Below are 15,033 nucleotides of genomic sequence, written 5' to 3'. Positions count from 1 at the left end.
GTGACTCCACTTTCGAGGCATATATCTGAAAGAAGATAGAGTGCACGGTATACATACAGTACACAGCAGCACAATACGAAAAAGTCTTGATGCAAAAGATGTGCATTAGAATATGTCTATAATAATGAAAAATTGGAAGTAATTTACAAGTCCAACAGTTTAAGGGATAGTTTAGGAGACAGTTTAAAATTTATGATTCAGGGGAGCACCTGGGTGGCTCAGTCCTTAAGCGTCTGCCTTTGGCTCAGGTCATGATCTCAGGGTCCTGGGATTGAGCCCCACATCAGGCTCCCCGCTAAGCGGGGAGCCTGCTTCTCCCTCTCCCACTGCCCCTGCTTGTGTTCCCTTTCTCGCTGTGTCTCTCTCTGTCAAATAAATAAATAAAATCTTAAAAAAAAATTATGATTTAGGGGCGCCTGGGTAGCTCAGTCCATTCAGGGTCTGCTTTCAGCTCAGGTCATGATCCTGGGGTCCTGGGATAGAGCCCTGTGTTGGGCTCTCTGCTCAGTGGGGAGCCTGCTTCTTCCTCCCTGTCTGCCCCTCCCCCGTGCTTGTGCTCTCTCGCTCTCTCTCCTGCTCTCTCAAATAAATAAATAAAATCTTAAAAAAAACTAGAAAATTCATGAAAAAAATAAAAGTCATGACTCAGTCATACAGTGGGATATTTTGCAGCTATTAAAATAGATGTCTACAATAGAAGTAATAGAAGAAAATACCTGTGATCCAATATTAAGAAGAAAAAGCAAGATACAGGTTCCTACCCTCGCTCTCTTTTTCTCTGCCTGACCGCCGCCATCATGGGTCGCATGCACGCTCTGCTCCCGGGAAGGGCCTGTCCCAGTCGGCTCTGCCTTAGCGCTGCAGCGTCCCCACCTGGCTGAAATTGACGTCTGATGACGTGAAGGAGCACATCCACAAACCGGCCAAGAAGGGCCTGACTCCCTTACAAGCAGGTGTGATCTTGAGAGGTGTTGCACAAGTACGTTTTGTGACAGGCAATAAAATCTTGAGAATTGTTAAGTCCAAAGGACTTGCTCCTGATCTTCCATTTGATTAAGAACGCTGTTGCTGTCGGAAAGCAACTTGAGAGGAACAGAAAGGACAAGGTTGCTAAATTCTGACTGATTCTGATCGAAAGCCATATTCACCGGTTGGCTCAATATTATAAGACTAGGGCGCCTGGGTGGCTCAGTCGGTTTAAGCGACTGCCTTCGGCTCAGGTCATGATCCAGGAGTCCCGGGATCGAGTCCCACATCGGGCTCCCTGCTCAGCGAGGAGTCTGCTTCTCCCTCTGACCCTCTTTCCTCTCGTGCTCTCTATCTCTCATTCTCGCTCTCTCAAATAAATAAAATCTTTAAAAAAAAAAATATTATAAGACTAAACGAGCCCTTCCCCCCAATTGGAAATACGAGTCATCCACAGCCTCTGCCCTGGTCGCATAAATTTGACTATGTACTCAAGCAATAAAATCATTGTCTAACTAGAAAAAAAAGAAAAAAAGAAAAAGAAAAGGCAAGATACAAAGTTGTTTCTATAATATGATTTTCTGCATAAAAAATATTTGATGGAAGCATATAAAAATGCTATATTGGTTGCTGTAGGGTAACAATATCATAGGTGATTTTTCTTCCTCTTCCTCATTCTTTCCTGTACTTTCTGAAATATCTGCCACAAATATGTATTATATGATATTCAAAAATTACTTTTGAATCGAATTGGCATTTCTTAAGTTGGATGGGGAGAATCAGATGGTCATTTTATCATTTATTTTTATTCCTACATTTGTCTATCATATTTATGTGATATAACAATTAACAAAAATATAAATAGATGACTAGTAGAGCTAGGTTTTAACCATATATAATGCTACTTAGAAGTCAAGAATCAAAAGATGCGAGGCACCTGGGTGGCTCAGTCAGTTAAGTGGCTGCCTTCAGCTCGGGTCATGATCCTGGGGTCCTGGAATCAAGCCCCTTGTGTCGTGTTCCCTGCTCAGCAGGGAGTCTGCTTCTCCCTCCCCTTCCTCCTCCCTCCTCCGCCCCCCCCCGTCATGTTTCGCATTGTCTTGCACACGCTCTCCCTCTCTCTCAAATAAATAAATAAAATCTTAAAAAAAAGAATCAAAAGAAGCTGCATCCCTTATTTTGATCATTCACAGAGGCTATAACTCATTAATACCAAAAACTAAAGAAAGTAAAATGGAGGAGAAAGAAATGTGTCATTTGTAAATTAAGTATTAATTTAATAAATAAAAATTCATTTATATGTCAGATTAAGAATACATTCTATTTAAATAAAAATAATCTCGTGCTACATTCTAATGATAAACAATAGACTTAATAAAAGAAAAAGTTTGGGCGCCTGGGTGGCTCAGTCGGTTTAAGCGACTGCCTTTGGCTCAGGTCATGATCCAGGAGTCCCGGGATCGAGTCCTACATCGGGCTCCCTGCTTGGCAGGGAGTCTGCCTCTACCTCTGACCCTCTTCCCTCTTGTGCTCTCTATCTCTCATTCTCTCTCTCAAATAAATAAATAAAATCTTTAAAAAAAAAAAAGAAAAAGTTTATCTCCTTTAGTGGTTAGGGAAATAGTATCTTCTCTGAAATAAAACCACTTTCGTAGATTATAATTTCAATATTATTGCAATTATACATACACAAACACACATATATACATACATATATTTATCAAGAATTTCAGGGAGCCAAAAATATGAAAAATATAAAGCAGAGAGAAAAAACCTGGAAGATACAGTGAGAAGGTCTAACATACATTTTTAAATAACATATATTACTTAAAATATATATATGTATTCTAACAGAATTCTATACATTATATAATTTCAAAATTATGCAAATGTGCCTTGAATGAATATGACAGTATGGATGTGACTTGAATATTACTTGTCTGCGTGGTCCCAAAGAGGGTCAAGCGTGATTAATGAGATGGCAGTGGGAGAAAGATTTTATTAAAAGCCAATTCCTAGCCACGTGGGTGTCTTCTGTTTTATCCTCTCCATTAAATCTGCTTCTGCTCTGTATTCTTTATCACTAAGAGTAACCCTAGTCTTTCATCTCCTCCATCCAATTACCAAGGCCTGCTGATTTTACCTTATAAACATTTCTCAAATATGTCCCCTCTGCCTTACGCTGCTCTCCTTTGCCATATTGAGGTCTCTTTCCCTACCTGGAATGTTGCATGAGCCTCCTGACTGGTTTCCCCTACCAGGTCCCACACAGCTGCCAAAGTGATTTATATGACATCCATTTCTGATGGCATTATTGCCAAGCATGCCTTCTGTTCCACAAATATTTATTTAGCATCGCTTAGGTACCAGACACTATATTAGGTACTGAAGATATATCAGTGAAAAAGACAGATTAGGTTCCTACACTCTAGGAACTTATAACGTAGTAAGAGTAAATAAATCAAAGACATGCTTGGATGCCCCTTCTAGGCCCTGATTGCCCATACCTTCCACCATCCTACTTGTATATGGCTGACCTTTAAACATCATAGGTTTGAACTGTGTGTCTGCTTACATCAGATTTTTTTCCAATAAATACAGTATATACTATAAATGTATTTTCTCTTCTTTATGATTTTCTTAATAACATTTCCTTTTGTGTCGCTCACTTTTTTTTTTCCATAGCTTACTTTATTGTAAGAATACAGTATATCATACATCACACACTCTTGGTCCCTGTGAAAATTGTGGGAACAGGGAATGTGGATGCTTTGATCTCGTCACAGAGAAATATAAGCCCTATGCAAGCATGGATGAGGTGCTCCTGTCCAAATTTACATTCTTTTCTTACCTTGTGCTATTCTTTAAACTATCTGGCTGCTAGGTTCTTTAGTAAATAATCAGGAAGCATTAAGTAATTAACTAGGAACAGCAGAGAACCAGTGGTGATTATCCCCAATCCCTAAATGGAGAGAAAATTGCAGTAAAAAAAATAAAAAGACCTATTTTAGTCACAAATGAACGAAGAAAATAGGCAGAGCACCTAACCATAATTGCTAGTTAAGCTATTAACCAAACAAGATCCACTCTCCTTAGGCTGGGTAACACTGAACACCAGGAACAAATAAGCAACAACAGCACAACAAAAAAACCACGGTGCCGGGCGCCTGGGTGGCTGAGATGGTTAAGTGTCTGCCTTCGGCTCAGGTCATGATCCCAGAGTCCTGGGATCGAGTCCCACATCGGGCTCCCTTCTAGGCAGGGAGCCTGCTTCTCCCTCTGCCTCTGCCTCTCTCTCTGTCTCTCTCTGACTCTTATGAATAAATAAGTAAAACATTAAAAAAAAAAAAAAGCCACGGTGCCATCATAAGATGGGGTGCAAGGCAGGATCTGTATCAACTACCGTGTTCTAAGCAGTAATAGAAAAACCCAACCTAAACATGTTTAATCAACAACAACGATTCATGGGATAATAAAATGGAAGATGCATAGGTAAGGAAGAGAACCAGTCGGGGAAGGTCAACACTGTCTTTGGATAACTTCAAAATTCTGGTGACTTAACACAGTATAAATATGTTTCTCCATGCAAGTGTTCAGTCCAGTGTTCCTCAGCAAGCAATCGTCCTGGGAAGCTATCCTCCAAGCGCTTACTCAGGCTCCTTCCATTGTAGTTCTCCATTCAGTGAGAACACTGGAAAAGAAAATGGAAGAGGGCGCCTGGGTGGCTCAGTTGGTTAAGCGACTGCCTTCGGCTCAGGTCATGATCCTGGAGTCCCGGGATCGAGTCCCACATCGGGCTCCCTGCTCAGCAGGGAGTCTGCTTCTCCCTCCGACCCTTCTCCCTCTCGTGCTCTCTATCTCTCATTCTCTCTCTCTCAAATAAATAAATAATAAAAATCTTTAAAAAAAAAAAAGAAAATGGAAGATCACTCATGAGGAGTCAGGCTTGAAAGGTGAGATGTCAATCTGCCGCATCCTATTGGCTAGAACTCAGTCACATGGCCACACGTGACCATAAGGGAGCCAGGAAATGTCATTGAGCTGAGCTGTATGTCCAGAAAAAGTGGTGAATGTTTAACTAGTTTTTGCCAGCTGCAGTGGGAGCTAAATGTTCTCTAGCTTGGATCCAGCGAGAAGCAGAGCACCTCAGCCTCTGCCTTACAAGCATGAGACTGAGATTCACCGTGATTGGATTGCTGAGTCACAGGCACATCCCTGAACAGATGAACTGACCAGAGGATTGCCTTGGGCTGGTGGCCTTCAGCCCACCTCTTGAGCTGCAGGTGGGGTCTGCTTTCCTGATATGTCAGGACTTCATAGGAAAGAGGTAAATACCAGAAAAACAATGTAAGTACTATTAGGAAATGAGAATAAGTCCTGCATTGGGCTCCCTGCTCAGGGAGCCTCCGGAGCCTGGGGATATGACTGAATCCATAGAGAAGAGTGATCCCAGTTTATATTAGAAGACCACGTGGCTGGATATAAGAGAAATTAATAGTGGAAAATATTCCACTATCTTCCATAAATCACATAGGGATTTATTCAAGGAAATGGGCATATAATTTTTTTTTTTTTGTATTAACAACATCAAAACTCTATGCATTATTTGGGGATGATAGATTTTAAACCCATTGTTTCTTCTGCTGGTACTTTCAGTCTGCTTATTATTTCTAGAGAATGCCTCTAAAAATAAATGAACTGATTATGCCCTTTGACCCAGCTAAAGGCAACATATTCATTATCCATTCTATCACATAAGAATAGAAACAGAACCTTATTTCTAGAGTCCCATGCTCCTTGATCTTGTGAAATTTTTATTCACTTTTAATATTGTTTTTCAAATTCACAACAGCCTTCATGTACTCAAGACCCTCAGATTGCCACTGTCTTTCAGGTTTTAGGTTTGGGACTTTGCTGTCCTTGATTCAGAGAATGAATGTCCAGGAAACTTCCCCCTATAAAGTTAAAAGTGCTTTGAAACATAGAGCATATTCCTGAAAGACCAACTTGCATTCTGGCCAAACCTGTTCAGTGAGGTTTGCCATCGTTCACTAAGAGCTAGGCTTGGTGTTGACAGCCAGGGGAAGTGGGAGGAAGAAAGGCTACACGGAAGAAGGACAGGGGAGGAACTGAAGAGTGGGGCTTTGTTTTCTCTGTCACAACTCCAGCCAGGGGCAGCTTCAAAGTAGAGATCGCCATCTTTTTAACTCTGTCACACCCGGAGACTACATAGCTCAGGACAGTGCACCAGTTTGACAAACATTTCTTTAGGGATTATCATACTCTAGGCTCTGCTCTAAAAAGCAACCCCCCAGTGAAGGAGCAAAGTGTGGAAATAATTTAAATATTATTCAATGAGTATATAAGGAATATTGGGACAACCACAAAATTACAAGATGAACTAGAATCGTATGTATTGATAAGGAAGGCTACCCAAGATACATAGTTGAGTGGAAACAAGTTTACAGAAGAGTATGTATATTATGGTCCCTGTTTTTATTGTCTTGAAAAATATAAATAATGACCAGAGTTGTATTTACAGTGAAGCTAACCAAGTTTATGGCTCAGGAGCTCTTGCTTACATGAATCTCTTTCAAGACCTTGAAATTAATTTTGTATTTTTTGTAAAGAGGTTCTCCAAAACGGCATTAGGTGTGAGGTACAAAACCTGAATCATTCCCTGATATTTACGTGTGACAAACATTATGGCCAGTCATGATTATCTTGGACTGTTGGAGTGTGGAGACTTTATATTTTTCTATTACCCAAAAGAACTGCCTCCTACTATTCCTTTATAGTCATCCCCTCCCTCACCCATATCCAGGGCAACCCTCCCTGTGTTTCTACACCTATTCTCTGACTGAGATCATTCGTGGCCTTGGTAAACAGAAATCTATTATTCAAGTAGAGATTTTATGCCGGCCAGCCAATAGGACACACTCTAGCATTATCTTCCTCCAAACGCTACTTTTCCCACTTTTCCTACTGACTGGCATCATGATCTTCCACTTCTTTCTCTTAGGTTATATTCCCTTAGTCTCCATGCTCTGTTTCTCTCCTACTCTGCTCATTTTCCAACAACAAGCGAAGACAAAAAAATGTGTATTTCTAGGACAAGACTTTATTTCTTACTAGTGATGAAAATTGTCTAGCACAATAAATGTGTCTAAAATCTGTTTAAAACTTAAGACAAATAAAAATAGCTCTTAAAATCTACAAAACCAATAGTGATGCTTTTATCTTAAATAGATTATGGTGCTTTTTTGCCTATCTTTTCCTTAAGGAGTAATCTTTGGTGCCCAGAGAAGCTTAGGGCTATTAACTGCTATCTAAAATTGACTTTGGATCAGCTACTCTTTCTTTTTTTTTTTTTAAGATTTTATTTATTTATTCATGAGAGACAGAGAGAGAGAGAAAGAGAGAGAGAGGCAGAGGGAGAAGCAGGTTCTTCAAGAAGCAGGGAGCCTGATGCGGGACTCAATCCCAGGACCCTGGGATCATGACCTGAGCCAAAGGCAGACACTTAACCATCTGAGCCACCCAGGTAACCTCAGCTACTCTTTCTTAAGCATCTTAACCTTTCTTTTATTTTTCACTATAAATCAAAAGACAACACTCAGTCAGCAGTTCAGTACAATTAGTAGACAATCAATTATTTGATCATAATGGAATCAGTGCATTAATTATCTGTGATTAACTCTCATGCGTGTGAACTGAATATGAAAGAAGCATAATTTGGGGCGCCTGAGTGGCATAGTCAGTTAAGCATCCAACTCTTGGTTTCAGTGTCCTGAGATGGAGCCTGCATTGGCCTCCGTGCTCAGCGTGGAGTCTGCTTGAGATTCTCTCTCCCTCTCCCTCTGCCCCACCCGCTCATGCTCACACTCTCTCTCTCTCTTTAATATAAATAAATTAAAAAAAAAGAAGGAAGCATAATTTAACTATATCTTGTATCAGTTCAAATTAGGTTCAGCTAGGGGGTGCCTGGGTAGTATAGCTGGTTAAGCATCTGGCTCTTGATTTTGGCTCAGGTCATGACCTCAGGTTTGTGAGATCAAGCCCCACATTGGACTCATGTGCTGAGCGTGGAGCCTGCTTAAGATTCTCTCTCTCTCCCTCCCTCTCCTCTGCCCCTCCCCCTAAAAATGTTTTTAAAAAAATTAGGTTCAGCTAATATAACAGTTTATATTTAGCATATAACAGTTGGCCACTTTCTCTCGCAAAGGGATCTTACAAGTAGGCAGTTTGGGGTTGGTGTGGCAAAGTGCTCCAAATTCATGAAGGACTCAGTCTCCTTCTGGCCGTCAGGTCTACTCTCTCTAAGGTGTGGCGCCTGTACTAATGGTCTAAGAAAGTAACTGCTGCTCCAGCCTTCTCATCCACGTTCCAGGCTAGCCAACAGATGAGGACAAATAAACACATAACACTTTATTTGTAAGGAGATTCCCTCAGAAGTACTACATAGTCCTCTTTCTTGCATCTCTATGGCAACTACCTAGTCTTCTGACCCAGTCAACTGCAAATGAGACTAGAAAATCTCATTTTTTAACTGGACTTCAATGCACCAACTGAAAACTTGGGATCTGTTAGTAAAAGAAAAGGGGAGATTCAACGGGGCGGGGGGGGGGTTATATTCTCTGCCATTTGTTAATATAAATAACATCATGATGGTGTAAAGATGCTCTATCTCTTTTCATAATACTTTGAATTCTATTAAAAGTTGGAGCACATAAATAAATATCTGATGAAAAAAAGAGTAAAACCTGTTTCAATCAGTACGATATATCATAAAAGCTTAAATGGACTTGCAGTGTCAGCAGTGCACAAATGGGCCATATTTGTGGAGAGGTTGGTTGGAAGGATGCAGAAGCTTCAAGGAGCAACCACTGTTCCCTGTCTGAACCATTTTGTTTACTGAGAACTGAAAAGTGCGTATCAGCTCTGTGTCTGACTGCAGAATTCAGTGCTGGAGGACAGAAAGAACAGAAGGTTCTCGTCCCAAAAGTCATTTCCATTTGGCCTTAGAAATAAGTTAAATAGATCCTTCACCTTTTCATGTATTCACTATATACAAAAACTCTCAACATAATGATAGAAGACCATCTACAAGTCAAGTGTGTGATTTTTTCCCCCCCAACCACTGGCATAGAACAGAAGTGCCATAAGTGATTGCCTGTGGTTGTAGTGATGGGCAGGAAGAGTGTAACTAAAGGAAGAAAGGGTTTAAAAAAGAATGCGTAAGGAAATCCAGATCACAGATTGGGGAGTTAACATTTACTGAGTGCTGCTATGTGTCAGGCACTTTCCCAAGTGCTTCACATAAACTATAGGATAAATATTGCTATCCCATTTTCAGATGAGGAAGCTAAAGTTCAGGTAAGTACTTTTCCATGGTTGAAGAGGCAGCCATGAGAGGGAGAAGAATTTGAATGCAGGGCTGTTCCAAAATCTATGCCCATTTCAGTACAGAATTCTCCATGAAGGGTGGCATCACTGTATCGTAATCCAAGCCTCACCAGCTGGGAGGTTCTGGATGGGGGCACATTGATATATTCCGGTTTCACTAGCTCTAAGTCTCCACTGCCCATCTAAGAATTCTACCCAGTGAATCAGTCTGTACTGCTACCTTCGCTGGCCTCTTCCACCTGGGAAAACTCACCATCACTGACCTGAACGGCTCTATGCAGACCCCCCTCCCCCCCACCATGATTCTCTCAGTCCTGACAGGTCAGCAGTCTCTTTCACTGTCCGAAGACTGCTCCCCTCTTTCTATATCACGCTCCCTTGGTCTAGGGCCACAGATTTGGGAAGTGATTTGGTGGCATGGCAGGGTTGATTGGTATATGTGTTTCATTAGCTCACGTATTCATCGAGGGCCTCTGTAAGAGGGAGAGGTAGGTGAGCAGGAGCTCATGAACCTGACTCCTAAGGAGATGAAGCTATCGCTTTAGTGAAAGGAGGCAAACGATAAGCATGATAATTGCTAATTGTAGCAAATGCTATTAAGAAAATAAACAGAGCAAAATAATAACAAGTAATGGGAGAGGAGGTGGCAGGGATTTTTGCATTAAAGTGTTAGAGCTTCTGATAAGATAGTTATTTTTTTTTTCACAAACACAGCTTTTTTTTTTTTTTTTTTTTTTAAGCTCCCCAGAGTAATCACTCCTATCAGGGTAGCTGGGCAACTATAAAATGGAAAAGCAGGCATGATGCCTTCCCTGATACCATTATTCCCCTCTTATGGCCACACACTGTTGTGGAGTCCACTTTATCCTATTCGCCTCTTTCATTCCTCCAGATTGGTGGCTCTGAAACCGATGTTACCAGAATCACCGGCAGAGTTTAAGAATATGAATGCCTGGCTCCTGCCTCTAAGGACTAGAGTGAGTTGATTTGGGCTGGGTCTCAGTCATGGTTTTTTAAAGTTCTCAGATGATTCCACTATGTGGGCAGGGCTGCATCTCACTGCTCTAGAGCAGTGGGTCTCAAACGTGAGCTTGCCCCAGAATTATCTAGAGGAATTGATCATTGCTCCGCTGGCTGCTTCCCACTGCCTCACCCAAGTAGGGGGCCTGGGGTTGCTTCAGTAAACTCATGGTGGCTCCTGATTTTATTGCCTCTGTTTCTCATTTGTAGAGCCGCGCTGCTCGAAATTTAATGGGCATATGAATCACGTGAGGATCCTGTGAAAATGCAGATTCGGGGTGACTGCCAAAGGGAAATAGGGAGATGTTGTTTTAATAGGTGTAGAGTTTTAGTTTTGCAAGAGGAAAAGAGTTCTGGAGATGGGTTGCCTAACAGCCTGAAGGCACTTAACACTACTGGAAGGCACACTTAAAAATAGTGAAGACAGTAAAAAAAAAAAAAAAATAGTGAAGACGGTAAATTTTATGCTGTGAATATTTTAGCACCCTTTTTTAAAAATGCAGATTCAGTAGATCTGGGACAAGGCCTGAAGTTCTGCATCTCTCTCTCTCTTTTTATTTTATTTTATTTATTTATTTGAGAGAGAGAATGACATAGAGAGAGCATGAGAGGGGGTTGGGTCAGAGGGAGAAGCAGACTCCCTGCGGAGCAGGGAGCCCCATGCGGGACTCGATCCCGGGACTCCAGGATCATGACCTGAGCCAAAAGCAGTCGCTTAACCAACTGAGCCACCCAGGCGCCCTGAAGTTCTGCATTTCTTATACGCTCCCGAGTAATGCGGATATCGCTGCCCAGGGGCCTCACCAGAAGAAGCAAGGGTTCAAGGTGCATCAGGGTTACCTGGAGGACTTGATTTAAGGTTGGTTCTCCACGCCCACTTCAGAGATTTTGATTCAACCTGTCTGTGATGGGGCTCAGGGGTAGCTGCTCAGAATTCCCCACGTTAAGAGATAATGTGAGAGATAACCCTCCATGGGCTTCACTTCCAAAAGGGAGAAAGATTATTCGCAGGTACAAAACTGATTCTGGTATTTTATTTCATGTCTGAAATAAAAGTTTCTGTGTGTTTTACAGCTCTTTAAAATGCAGTGTCCTTCCCTAGTTCAGAGAGCTGGGAATGGAAAAGATTTTCCTCTTCCACTGGAAGAAGGAGTAGAGCCGCCCGAATCTAATCAGCCAGCACCCCCTTTGGCCGACTGTGGGTCATGGTTGTCTTGGAGCTCTTGGAAAATGGCAGCCCTAGCAGATCACAGCTCAGGATTCCATGTTGGGCCGTACCTGACAGAGTGTCCTCCCCAGACCTCCTGTCCCATGCCCAGAACCACCCCCCAGTCCACACCATCTCCAGTTCAAAGCCAGACCCAGTAACCCACCAATCTACACCCACTCCCAGGAAGTCTAAGGACCCCGGAGGCAGGCACACACATAATAGTTACTACTTCTGTTCACCTGCTATATGACAACCTTCGCCCCATCATTTCATTTAATTCTCTTACCAATTTATGAGGACTCTACCGCTGTTACCACCGTTTTATGGATGAGAAAATAGAAGCTCGGGGAGTTAAAAAACTTACCCAAAATCATAGAGCCAGGATGTGACAGAGCCAGGGTTTAAAACTAGCTTTGTCTGGCAAGGATGCCCCGGCTCTTTACACTATGGAGACTGGCTTTGCCTGGGCCAGGAATTTGGGCCAAGAGTGGTTTGCAGTTCAGGAGCACTAATTAGCATTGGAGCCGTGACTCGGATGCCAGGAAAGAACGTTCCCACTCAGTGTGCTTCACCACCGCTCACCCTCCACACTTCATAGCTCTCTCTAGGAGGATTCTTATTTACAGTAAATTGCACTTAGCCTTCCTAGCAAGTAATAAAGATTTTAAAGAGTAACTTGTTCATCTAAATGGATCCATGGCTGATAGAAAGAGAAATTCGTGGGACAGGGTGTCGGGTGAGGTGTTGAGGGAATTTTCTCCTAGATAAGATTTTTGAAACTGAAAGGGCTTCTGGGTCATCTGGTCCCATTTTACAAACATGGTTTACTATAAATTCCCCCCAACTTTTTTTTTGTCATTGAAACCCCTCCCCCCCCCACCTAGTTCTAAATAGGAATTGAAGATGAGGTTATTGAAACACAGGTCTGAATATGTATTCAGCATTTTATTGAGCACCCCTTTCCCTGATTCTGCGCTCAAAATATAAAACCCAAAATAAAATGCATGACCCCAAGAACTCAGTGTCCTGTGTGTATATTATTTTCTTGGGTGCTGCGGCAGCTCTGCGCAGAAGGAGGAAGCAGTACAGTGCCTGGAAGAGACGTTGTAGCTGAGTCTTGAAGGATGGCAGGTGTATGTGTTTACTAAGCCAACAAACAGGGCAAGAACCTTCTAGGCAGAGAGAGCCAGGGAAGGTCAACTGGCAGCCCATGGCAAATCATCTTCCAGGAGCTAAGGGCTTGTGGGGAGAAGGAGCAACAAGAGCAGAAGTCAGGGTCAGAGAGGTTTTAGGCATGGATGAAAGAGTGAGGGCCTTCAGCAGAGGTGGGCTGGCCAAGCTAGTCAAGCTGCTAGGAGGGCCAGGCACCACCGCCCCGGGGCTGGTATGGCGGGGCCGCAGAGCAAGTAGGACTGGAAGGGAAGGAGACCTGGCGCTTGCTTTCACTCAGCTCTCACAACAGTGCTTTGTAGGAGTTGATCCAACCAGCCTGGGTCTGAGATTCAACAGCAAGGCCAGAGAAACATGGAAGGAAGACCTAAAGAAGCCACTGCCAGAATTTGAATCTGAAAGGAATCTTAATGCCTTAACAACAAGTAGAAGTATTGCAGTTAACTTTTTTTCAAGTATGAATGAAACTGAAGTGAAGTTCACTTAAGTTAAAGGGATTTTTCCCCTCCCTAGGTAAGTCTATTGGGTCCTCCAGGGATTTCTTTTTATTAATTTTATTATGTTATGTTAATCACCATACATTACATCATCAGTTTTTGATGTAGTGTTCCATGATTCATTGTTTGCATATAACACCCAGTGTTCCATGCAGTACGTGCCCTCTTTAATACCCATCACCAGGCTAACCCATCCCCCCACCCCCCTCCCCTCTAGAACCCTCAGTTTGTTTCTCAGAGTCCATAGTCTCTCATGGTTCATCTCCCCCTCTGATTTCCCCCCCTTCATTTTTCCCTTTCTGCTATCTTCTTTTCTTTTTTTTAAGCATATAATGTATTATTTGTTTCGAGCACCGTGAATTGTGTCATCAAGGGATTTCTGAAAGTGCTAATAATGATCAGTAAGGCAGGTGTTATTTCGGTACTTAGTCCGCGCCCCACACTTGCCCTTTTACAGCATTACCTTGCTGCCCTGCTCTTTCCAGCTTCCTCTTGGCCCTGCCAAACCTGCTGTCTCAGCAGCACTGGATGGACTTTGCAGGCTTCCTGGCACTCTCTGTGGGACCATGAGGTCAGGGTGACCTGATTCCTGTTTGCCCAAATACAGGAGAGCGCAATGTTTTTTTCAATCTGTTTTTCAACTGCTGATACGTAGAGAAGTGGAAATCTCTCTTCTCACCCACCCTGCCACCACACCTGCACAAATGCAATGCCCTAGCAGTAACACAACATTTAGAAGAATTTTCTTGGTTATTTGGCCCCCAAAAGATGACTTCATCGGGAGGTGGGGGGGGCGGGACTTTTTTCCATACAGAGCCACAGAAAGTTTGTTAGATTCAACTTTGTAGTTGAAGAAACTAAAGTTCAAACAGGGTAAGTAACTTAGATCTGGTCATAGAGCTAGTTGGTGGCAAAGCTGAAACCATAAATCAATTCAAACTCTCAGCCAGTACTTGTCTACTATACTTTTTCTTAACTCCCTCTCAAGTCATTTAAAAAAAGAAGTATCTAGAGAAACAAAATAAACCTCAGAGAGCTAATCATTTAATGATCAATCACATTGGCCCCTTAATTAACGATGTAAGTATTCCCCTGCAACATCTCATAGGGAACGTTTTTACTGAACCATATTAGTTTCTCGGATATTTCTCCTTTGATTCTTGCAGCCATCCCTAAAGAAATGGTCCAGAGGAAAGCAGAATTTCAATTCAAAAAAGAATCTTTTAGGCAGAGAGAACTCTTGCCAATCTGAACATTTAAGCCTCCAAAAATGGTATTAGGTAATAGAGAGTAAAAGCATTTATATTCAGGAGTCTAGGAATCTGCATATACTTTATAAATATTAAGATAGTATTTCCAGAAAATTGGAACAGAACACGAAGAATATATTTTCATATTTTATATATGTGCAGGACAGAATTCATCTCCCCAACTTTAACCTAAAATCTATGTAGCAAATCATCCTTTACCAAAATTACTTTGCTCTGAATCTAAATCAACTGAAAAAAAAAAAAGGTGCCTGAAGCTTGATGGGAAGAAATTTATCCTCTAAAAACGAGGTCTCTTGTAAACAGAGGCTGCTAAAACTGGACAAGAAGGTTACCAGGTCACGGTCTTGGCATTTCATGCTCTATCCTGCCACATTCCAAAAAGGATTTTTAGCCATTGGAAGACATGTTCCAGGATCGAAGGAAATGTAATTATTTGAAAATTATGCTGATGTTGTTTTATATGTGCTGAGTTGTTAGCATCGCCAGGATTAGA

General features: G+C 42.0%; 1 pseudogene; it reads left to right on the top strand.

The window, feature by feature from the left end:
* The first annotated feature begins 789 nt into the window (after positions 1 to 789).
* Positions 790 to 1,492, top strand: LOC112834629 (small ribosomal subunit protein uS15-like; annotated as a pseudogene).
* Positions 1,493 to 15,033: the final 13,541 nt, after the last annotated feature.

The sequence above is a fragment of the Callorhinus ursinus genome, unplaced genomic scaffold (assembly GCF_003265705.2).
Source record: "Callorhinus ursinus isolate GAN/ISIS: 27379988/994484 unplaced genomic scaffold, GSC_fseal_2.0 scaffold17, whole genome shotgun sequence".
Taxonomy (NCBI): domain Eukaryota; kingdom Metazoa; phylum Chordata; class Mammalia; order Carnivora; family Otariidae; genus Callorhinus; species Callorhinus ursinus.
The sequence above is the reverse complement of the archived record's forward strand: the minus strand, read 5'-3'. Positions and strand labels throughout refer to the sequence as shown.